Source organism: Schistocerca nitens, chromosome 9 (genome assembly GCF_023898315.1).
Source record: "Schistocerca nitens isolate TAMUIC-IGC-003100 chromosome 9, iqSchNite1.1, whole genome shotgun sequence".
Classification (NCBI taxonomy): Eukaryota; Metazoa; Arthropoda; class Insecta; order Orthoptera; family Acrididae; genus Schistocerca; species Schistocerca nitens.
In genome coordinates, this window is record NC_064622.1 from 257,643,834 (window position 1) to 257,654,148 (window position 10,315).

Here is a 10,315-nt window from a genome sequence, read left to right on the forward strand (position 1 = left end):
AGTTTAACGACGAGTAAAATTCTGTATATTTTAAACGGTTGTTACAAAACACCTCGACGGTTAAGCCATAGTTAGTTAGTGTGCACCATGTTGTACGTTGAAACGGAAAGTCTTCTCACCATAAGACACGTGATTATTTGCAATCAAACTTTCTTACACGTCTTACCACTTGTTCCTGTCTAGTAAACGGAAATTTCAGTTATCTGCCAGTAACTTCTGCTCCAAAAGTCCTTATCTGAAACTGGTTTCTGGCAATACTTCTCCTTAATTTCCTTTCGCTTACGGATTATTGGTATGTTGTAGAGTAATAATGTAAGACATTGGCTATTAAATGTGATATCGGCAATATTTTCTCGATTGCAGCACTTTTAAGTCTGAACAGAATGAAGCGTGACCATATTGCACCATGAAACAGATTTCCACATTTGGAAAAAAACTTACCATTCCGGAGCATTTTTTGTATTTTCAGACAAAGGCTACCGCATTCGTGAAGTGAATATTATCATTGCTCTTAGAGATTTCGAATGCAGCAGTGCATAAGGAGTGCATGAAATGATTACATTTACAGATCAATAGCACAAACGGTTCTGAGGTACCGAGTATCGACCTATGCTGAAACATTCATACTACACTACTGGCCATTAAAATTGCTACACCACGAAGATGACGTGCTAAAGACACGAAATTTAACCGACAGGAATAAGATGCTGTGATATACAAATGATTAGCTTTTCAGAGCATTCACACAAGGTGGCGCCGGTGTCGACACCTACAACGTGCTGACATGAGTAAAGTTTCCAACCGGTTTCTCATACACAAACAGCAGTTGACCGGAGTTGCCTGGTGAAACGTTGTTGTAATGCCTCGTGTAAGGAGGAGAAATGCGTTTCCGACTTTGATAAAGGTCGGATTGTATCCTATCGCGATTGCGGTTTATCGTATCGCGACATTGCTGCTCGCGTTGGTCGAGATCCAATGACTGTTAGCAGAATGTGGAATCGGTGGGTTCAGGAGGGTAATACAGAACGCCGTGCTGGATCCCGACGGCCTCGTATCACTAGCAGTCGAGATGACAGGCATCTTATCCACATGGCTGTAACGGATCGTGCAGCCACGTCTCGATCTCGATTGGGACGCTTGCAAGACAACAACCATCTGCACGAACAGTTCGACGACGTTTGCAGCAGCATGGACTATCAGCTCGGAGACCATAGCTGCGATTACCCTTGACGCTGCATCACAGACAGGAATGCCTGCGATGGTGTACTCAACGACGAACCTGGGTGCACGAATGGCAAAACGTCGTTTTTTCGGATGAAGACAGGTTCTGTTTACAGCATCATGATGGTCGCATCCGTGTTTGGCGACATCGCGGTGAATGCACATTGGAAGCGCGTATTCGTCATCGCCATACTGGCGTATCACCCAGCGTGATGGTATGGGGTGCCATTGGTTACACGTCTCGGTCGCCTCTTGTTCGCATTGACGGCACTTTGAACAGTGGACGTTACATTTTAGATATGTTACGACCCGTGGCTCTACCCTTCATTCGATCCCTGCGAAACCCTACATTTCAGCTGGATAATGCACGACCGCATGTTTAAGGTCCTTTACGGACCTTTCTGGATACAGAAAATGCTCGACTGCTGTCCTGGCCAGCAAATTCTCCAGATCTCTCACCAATTGAAAACGTCTGGTCAATGGTGGCCGAGCAACTGGCTCGTCACAATACGCCAGTCACTACTCTTGATGAACTGTGGTATCGTGTTGAAGCTGCATGGGCAGCTGTACCTGTACACGCCATCCAAGCTCTGTTTGACTCAATGCTCAGGCGGATCATGGCCGTTATTACGTCCAGAGGTGGTTGTTCTGGGTACTGATTTCTCATGATCTATGCCCCCAAATTGCGTGAAAATAAAATCACATGTCAGTTCTAGTATAATATATTTGTCCAATGAATACCGGTTTACCACCTGCAGTTCTTCGTGGTGTAGCAATTTTAATTGGCCAGTATTGTAGTACGTGGCTTAGATTCCACGGGCGGCATTGCAGGCGGTGACTCTGACATCCAGTCAATCGTATAGATGCCGAATACTGTCCTGGGATATGTAATGCTACAGCAGCACGACCTGTTCACGTAGTCTCGTAAGAGGTGTTGGTTGACGAGTCACACGAGACACTTCTCGTTCCGCCGTATCCCACACCTGCTTGATTGGAGACAAATTTGGAGACTGTGCTGGCCAGGGACGTTGCTGCACGTGTTGCAGAGCACGGTGGCTTTCATGGGCGGTGTATGGACGATCATTATCCTGTTGGAACAACACATCACCTCACTGTTGGAAGAATGGCAAAATGAATGCACTGAATATTCTGCACTAACTGAGAGCTGTTTAGTGTCCTCTCCAGAAACACCAAAGGTGAACGAGGGCTGTAGCTTAACGCACCCCAGACCACAAGGCTTGTGATGGAGCCAGTGTGTCTTGAATGAATCTTCTCTACGAGACAGAGCTCACCACTTCTACGTCGAACACACAAACGACCATCATTTGCGTGCAGGTACAATCTGCTTTCATCGCTAAAGACCACGGCGCGCCATTACATCTTCCAAGTGATCCTATGACGGCACCAATCGAGCAGTGCACGTCGATGCTGCGTCCATAGTCCCATTGCTAATTACGAGTCCACAACAGTTCGTGTGGATTACTATGAAGAAAATAATTACAAATGCGTGGGCTGTAACATTATAATTCTGGTCATCTCCAATTAGAGATCCTGGTTGACCTAATTCAGCACGAATAAGTATTCTTGTTGATGTTCCTACTATTCCGTCTAGGCTCACCAGCCATCGTACCTGTGCCGTTATAAGGATCTGCTGCAGATACCCTTACAATACGACGATCCTGGCGAGCGTTGTGCTGCGTGGACGTCCGGAAGCTTCTCTTCCGGTGTGAGAATGTTTACGTGACCCCTGAAACAAGCATCGTTGCAGTATTGACGCAACACGTCCAACGTTGGTGACAATTCTCCGAAAGAAATATCCGGCAACTCGGAAGGCCACAATTAAACCACTTTCAATGTCTCTCTGTTGGCTGTAGCAATCACGAGTGGGGCTCTGTGGCATGGTTGCCTGCTTGCTTCACACGCTGAGCCTTCTGGCTGTGGGGTACACAGAGATGACGCTCTGGTAACTATGCCACTATGTTGAAGGATAAGGCTGAAACCATCATCAGTACCCCTTCAGTGCCTCCATGCGAAATAAGCCGTCACAGGATCAAAATGGATGTCCTCTATCCCGGTGTACTAATTGGTTTTTCCAGCAGGGTATACTGATCTTCTATTACATACATGGCTAGAGGCGAATGTTAGAAAAATGTTCCCAGGTGCAATATTCTTCCTTCCAGTTAACTGTAGAGGCAGGAAAGATCCAAAGCGGCCCGTCAACGGTTCGGTTATAAGCGCAGTGGTTCTCGTAGATGCTTTGAAATTTCAGTAAGAGATGCACCAATAAGCGGTCCACTGCCAAAATTGCGAAGCCGCACGTTCCTCAAAGGGTAAGTCAACGAATTACTTACTCCAAGAATCGGCAAATACCCACAGCGGAAATATCACAATAATTCGAACACATGCGAAAGAAAAAGAAGGAAGGGTTGTGTTTAACGTCACGTCAATGATGACGTCAATAGAAGAGGAAGGATAAGGAAGAAAATGGACGATGACAGTCCTACTACCTTAAGTGATTTTGGTTAATTACGGGAAACTCGTATGGCGAAACAGGGTTTCTCAGCTTTTCAGAAAACGAGGCCATTTCTCAGTAGTGAACCAGCTCGATCACTGAGCACATACGAAAGCTTACCAGTAATTGTCGTTTTATGGATGTGCACTTAGATACAGTTCGTCTTCCAAGGACCTAGTGTAACAGTACCCGTTATAGTGGTATATATCTATATATACCATACGGTGCATGGCGGAGGGTATCACGTACCACAACTAGTCATTTCCTTTATTATTCCACTTGCATGCAGAGAGGGAAAAACGCCTGCTTGTAGGTCTCTGTACGACCTCTAACTTCTCTGATCTTATCTTCATAGTCCTTACGCGAAATTTACGTTGGCGGCAATAGAATCGATCCGCAGGCGGCGTCAAACGCTGGTTCTCTAAAATTTCAGCAATAGTGCCTCGCGAGAAGTGCGTCGTATTCCCTCCAGGCTTTCCCATTTGATTTCACAAAGCATTTCCGTAATTCTTCCGCACTGATCTAACGTACCCGTAACAAATCTAGCATCAAGCCTCTGAATTGCTTAGATGTCTTCCTTTAATTCGACCTAGTGGGGATCCCAAATACTCGAGCAGTATTCAGGAATGGGTCGCGCTAGTGTTATGTACGCCGTGCCTTTACAGATGCACCACACGTTCCAAAATTCTCCGAATAACACGAAGTCGAGCATTCGCATTCCCTACTATCAGCCTGACATCCTCATTCCATTTCATATCCAGGTAACTTCTCGCGCTCAAATTATTCTCGGGACCGAGAGCCGGCTGAAACCGAAGTAGAAATCTCTGTTACATTTAGAGACTCATGGAACGTATATAGAAAAGACAGATTAAACGCCATAGGAAGGGGTGTGTACATTGCAGTTGACAGAAATATTGTCCCTGCTGAGATCGAGTTTACGTGTGACAGTGAAGCTATGTGATCGCGTATAACAGGTCGGGGTGAAATGAGGTTGATTGTTGGACGTTTTTACTGGCCACCCTTCCTCAGTGACGGCTTTACAGTCATTAACAAAAAATCTACGATCAGCAGTGCGGAAGTATTCATATCATGCAGTATTAGTTGGAGGCGTCTTTAACCTACCCAGACTGAGATGCCTATGGATTTAGTGCACGGGTACATATAGACAGTCTTGCCAAGTTCTCTTGAACATTTTTTGCGAAAATAGTCTTGCGCAGGTTCGCAGCCCACACGCAATGGAAATATCTTAGACCTTGTCGTTACGAACAGGCCTGAGGTAATCGACGGCGTTAAGTAGAAGCAGGTATTAAGGACCATAATGTCAGAGATTTTGATTACTAAATTTAGTATATCAATCAAGTAGGCTTGGGCAACATTTCTTCCTGCAAGAGCAGGTAGACAGTTCCAGAATGAGATTTTCACTCTGCAGCGGAGTGTGCGCTGATATGAAACTTCCTGGCTGATTAAAACTGTGTGCCCGACCGAGACTCGAACTCGGGACCTTTGCCTTTCGCGGGCAAGTGCTCTACCATCTGAGCTACCGAAGCACGACTCACGCCCGGTCCTCACAGCTTTACTTCTGCCAGTATCTCGTCTCGTACCTTCCAAACTTGATAGAAGCTCTCCTGCGAACCTTGCAGAACTAGCACTCCTGAAAGAAAGGATATTGTGGAGACATGGCTGTGGCTAAGCCATGTCTCCACAATATCCTTTCTTTCAGGAGTGCTAGTTCTGCAAGGTACGCAGGAGAGCTTCTGTAAAGTTTGGAAGGTACGAGACGAGATACTGGCAGAAGTAAAGCTGTGAGGACCGGGCGTGAGTCGTGCTTCGGTAGCTCAGATGGTAGAGCACTTGCCCGCGAAAGGCAAAGGTCCCGAGTTCGAGTCTCGGTCGGGCACACAGTTTTAATCTGCCAGGAAGTTTCAGGTAGACAGTTGTTTGCATTGCACTTAGACAGTAAACTGAGACCATCTAGTGCCGGTATCACTCAGGACAACTATGAGCAGAGAATGTGGATTAGAGACGGTAATGATTCACCGTGGCTTAACAACGAAATTCGAAAAATACTGAGGAATAAAAAGCTGTTGCACTCTCAGTTCAAAAGAGAATGCGCAAATGACGACAAACAAAAGTTAATAGAAATTCGTGTGTCGGTAAAAAGAAGCTTACAACAACTACCACCGTCATACCTTAGCAACAGATCTTACTGAGAACCCGAGAAAATTTAGGTACTATGCAGAATTGCTAAATGGGTCTAAGGCTTCTGTACAGTCACTCGTTGACCAGGTTGGTGTGGTAGTAGAAGATACAAATAGTGAAGCCAAAGTTTCGCGTTTAAGAAATCGTTCATGCAGGAAAATGATACAAACATACCATCGTTTGACCATCGGACAGAGCTCAGTATGGAGGATATAGTAATAAGCATCCCTGGCTTACAGGAACAACTGAAAGAGCTGAAAGGAAATAGGTCGCCAGGGCCTAATGGCATTCCAACTCGGTTTTGCAAAGATTACTCTACAGCTGACGTCTTACTTAGCTTACATTCATCGCGAATCTCTTGCCCAGCGCAAACTCCAAAGTGCATGGAAAAAACAGGTGACTCCTACATACAAGAAGGGTAAAGAACGGACCCTCAAAATTAAAGACCAATATCTTTAACATCGGTTTGCTACAGAATCCTTCAACATATTCTCAGTTCGAATTCAGTAAATTTCCTTGAGGGGGAAAATCTTCTGTTCACAAATTAGAATTGTTTTAGAAAGCATAACTCGCGTGAAACCAAACTTTCCTATTCTCACATGAGATCCTGCCAACTATGGATGAAGGGCAAGGGGCCGTTTCGATATTCCTAGACTTCCTTAAAGCATATGACACTGTACAACATTGCCGACTGTTAACCCAGGTACAAGAATACGCTTAATAGGTTCCCACCTGAGGCTCGAAGACTTCTTACGTAGCGTAGTGTTGTCCTCTACGGCGCGTCTTCATCAGAGACAAGGGTATTGTAAGGAATGGCCACAGGGAAGTGTGACAGGTCCGCTGTTGTATTATACGTACATAAATGATATGGCGGACTGGGAAACGGCTGTCTGCGGCTGTTCTATGGTGTATGGGGAGGTGTCGTCTTTGAGTGACTGCAGGAGAATAAAAGAGGACTTAGAAAAAAATTCTAGTTTGTGCGATGAGTGGTAGCTAGCTCTGAATGTAGAAAAATACAGATTAATACAGATGAGTAGGAAAAACATGGTCGAGGACAGCTTTAGAGTGTACTGCTAGACATAGCCATGTCAGTTAAATATTTAGGCGCAACCATGCAAAGCAGTAGGGAATGGAATGAGCACGTAAGGATTGAAGAACGAAAGGCGAATTGCCGACTTCAGTTTACTGCGAGAATTTTAGGAGAGCGTGGTTCATCTGAAAAGGAAACCCTCCATCCATGGTTTGTAACATTCGATGTGAGAAACGGGCAATTTATTGTATTCGAACTCAGAATGTGTTCAAGAATTCTGCAGAAAACCGGTGTCAAGGATGTCGGTCTGTAATTATGCCCGCGCGACTGCTACGGTCGCAGGTTCGAATCCTGTCTCGGGCATGGATGTGTGTGATGTCCTTAGGTTAGTTAGGTTTAAGTAGTTCTAAGTTCTAGGGGACTGATGACCACAGATGTTAAGTCCCATAGTGCTCAGAGCCATTTGAACCATTTGTAATTATGCGGGTCCGTTCCTTTACCTTTATTACGAAGGTTGTCCATAAAGTAAGTCCCGATCGGTCGCGAAATGGAAACCACTGGCAAAATCCGGTAAAGCTTTGCACAGATGTGTAGGGCAGTGTGTTTAGTATGCTCGTCGATGGTGTCGCGTCACTCTTTTCAGTTCTGAGTGAACACTGAGCATGTAAAGATGCGTAGGGAATAGCGTCTCCCGCCAAGTAAGAGGAACTGGTTAGAGATTTCGCCCTGTGTCATGCAGCCCACGTAACACAACTGTCGAGCAGTTCCTTCTTCATACCAATTTTTAAAAAAATGGTTCAAATGCACCTGAGCACTATAGGACTTAACTTCTGAGGTCATCAGTCCCCTAGAACTTAGAAATACTTAAACCTAACTAACCTAAGGACATCACACACATCCATGTCCGAGGCAGGATTCGAACCTGCGACCGTAGCGGTCGCGCGATTCCAGACTGTAGCGCCTAGAACCGCTCGGTCACCCCGGCCGGCTTCATGCCAATTCTCGGCCGGACACTGCAGGGGCAATGAAGACCATCCTGCAGCTTTTCAGACGAGAAGTGTTTGATCACCCACAATACAGTCCGTAATTGGCTCCCCCTTAGTCTCACCTCTGCTCATAAGAACCGCTGGCTATGAAGACAAAATTTTCCCACAGACAACGAGCTGCAAACCAGTGCAGCTAACTGGTCGAAAGCACAAGTGTCAACTTTCTAGGACGAGTATGTTGGAAAGTTGATACAACACTACGACAACAGTCGAAGTTTGAGCGGCGACTATGTACAGAAGTAGGCAGAAGGTGTAGCTAATTGTTGCAAATAAAATGTTTCTGGTTTTCACTGTGGTTTCCATTTCGCGATCGATCGGAACTTACTTTCTAGATAACCCTCGTATATAAAGGAGTCTTCTGATTTAGCCTTCAGTGAGTACTAAAAGCTTGTGATTCTTCAATTTCTCCAGGCGTATTTCATGACGAAATAAATCTCGGGTGAACAGTCTGGTATGAGAGTGCATAGGACACAAGATTTCGGCAATCGACCACGTTGCCATCATCAGGTGCGCTGATGTACTGTACGTCAGCGCACCTGATGGTGGGAACGTGGTCGATCGCCGAAATATTGTGTCCTGGGCACACTCCTACCAGGCTGTTAACCCGAGATTTATTTCGTACTAAAAGTTTGTTGGCAAGAGAACAGAAACAAAGCAGCAGACAGTGACGATACTAGCACTTACAGCGAGAGACTGCATTTACGGGCTAAAACTTCCATTGCGCAAGGACCACTGTTACATGTCAGGTCAGTGAAGTCCATTAATGTCTGCGAGGACTGCGATATAAACTGAGAATAAAGTACACCATGTGTGAAAAGGTCTAGATGCGATGCTGATAATACGAAAGGTGAGCTCGCACTAAACATCAATGGAAGCGTTAACCCAGGAGCTGCGTAGCAGTAGAGATCTCCCACGACTGGTGAATCCGTTTAACCTGTGTGAAGGTCGTGCGCAGCCACCGTCTTCGTGCTGCTTGCCGCCGGCAGCTATCAGAAGTCTGCATCAGCTGCCGGCACGTGCTCACACCGCCTCCTGTAATCTACGGGGCATCAGTACAGTGCATCGCCTGTACCCGCCACCGTCTCCCATCTACTCAGGTGGCAGGCAATTTACGTCTGACAAATGTTCACGTGTACCTCCTCAGAGCTTCTGGTGTGACGCTCACCCTGTGTACGTTGCCGTTTCTCCTGTGAAATACACTGCTCGCCGTTCAAAGTGCAGCACCATTAAGATGGTACGCAACAAACGTCGGACGGGCATGAAGTACACAACATGCTTGATTGTACAAACAACTCGCACTTCGGCGGAAAATCTTCAAATGCTTGTGAATTCCTAAGGGACCAAACTGCTGAGGTCATCGGTCCCTAGTCTTACACACCACTTAAACTAACTTATGCTAAGAACAAGACACACACCCATGCCCGAGGGAGGACCCGAACCTCCGGCGGGAGGGGCCGCGCTGTCCGTGACATGGCGCCTCTAACCGCGCGGCCACTCCGCGCGGCGCACTTCATCGCAACAGCACGAAAGTTTGTGTGACAAATTCCAGAACTGTATTTGTCGTATCGGCCGCCGCACAGCAGCCGTCAACTCGGCGCGGCGTGCTACAACACGCGCGGCACACAGCGAGTACCGCTGGCGCCGCATACGATGTCAACAACTGGCGCAAGTGAACGCGTCGTCGCGGGGTTAACGGCAGCGTACACCACTATCGATACGGATTACCCTGGCGGCGCTGCCCTTGCCACCAGAGTGAGCAACCGTATAAGGGCGCCATCTACCAACGCTCTGAATGGCCGGACCTGCGGATTTAAGAGAGCTCCCTGAGCCCGTTTAACCAGATCAATATTCGCCGGTGACTGTGTACCCGGCTGCTGGATTCACAACGACCGAACCGTACTGTGGCCTCCCTGGCTGGAAACTTGCGACGCGTCGGTATCGACTGGTTGGCAGTGGTTTGAACTTGTATTCTCTACTAGTGACTCTGATTTTCTCCTTTGCGCTACAGCCAGCGAAGTGTTGTGCAGTCGAACCTAACAAGGGGAGGCCGCCAATTGTGAAATTCAGATTCGATTCATACTGCGCATAATAAAAGCTCTTGGCCAGAGGTGTAATGTGGCAAAGCACCAAGATGCACTTCTCAGCCGTTGTCGAGAAAATCGACAGTTAAAAGAAACCGTTGCGGTGAAATACTCTCTACGATTAATAATTATTTTCTACAGCGTCGTGGCGCAGCGGTAAGCACTCGGGTTCGTAATCCGAAGGTCGCCGGATCGAATCTCGCGCCATGCAACCTTTTTTTTGTAT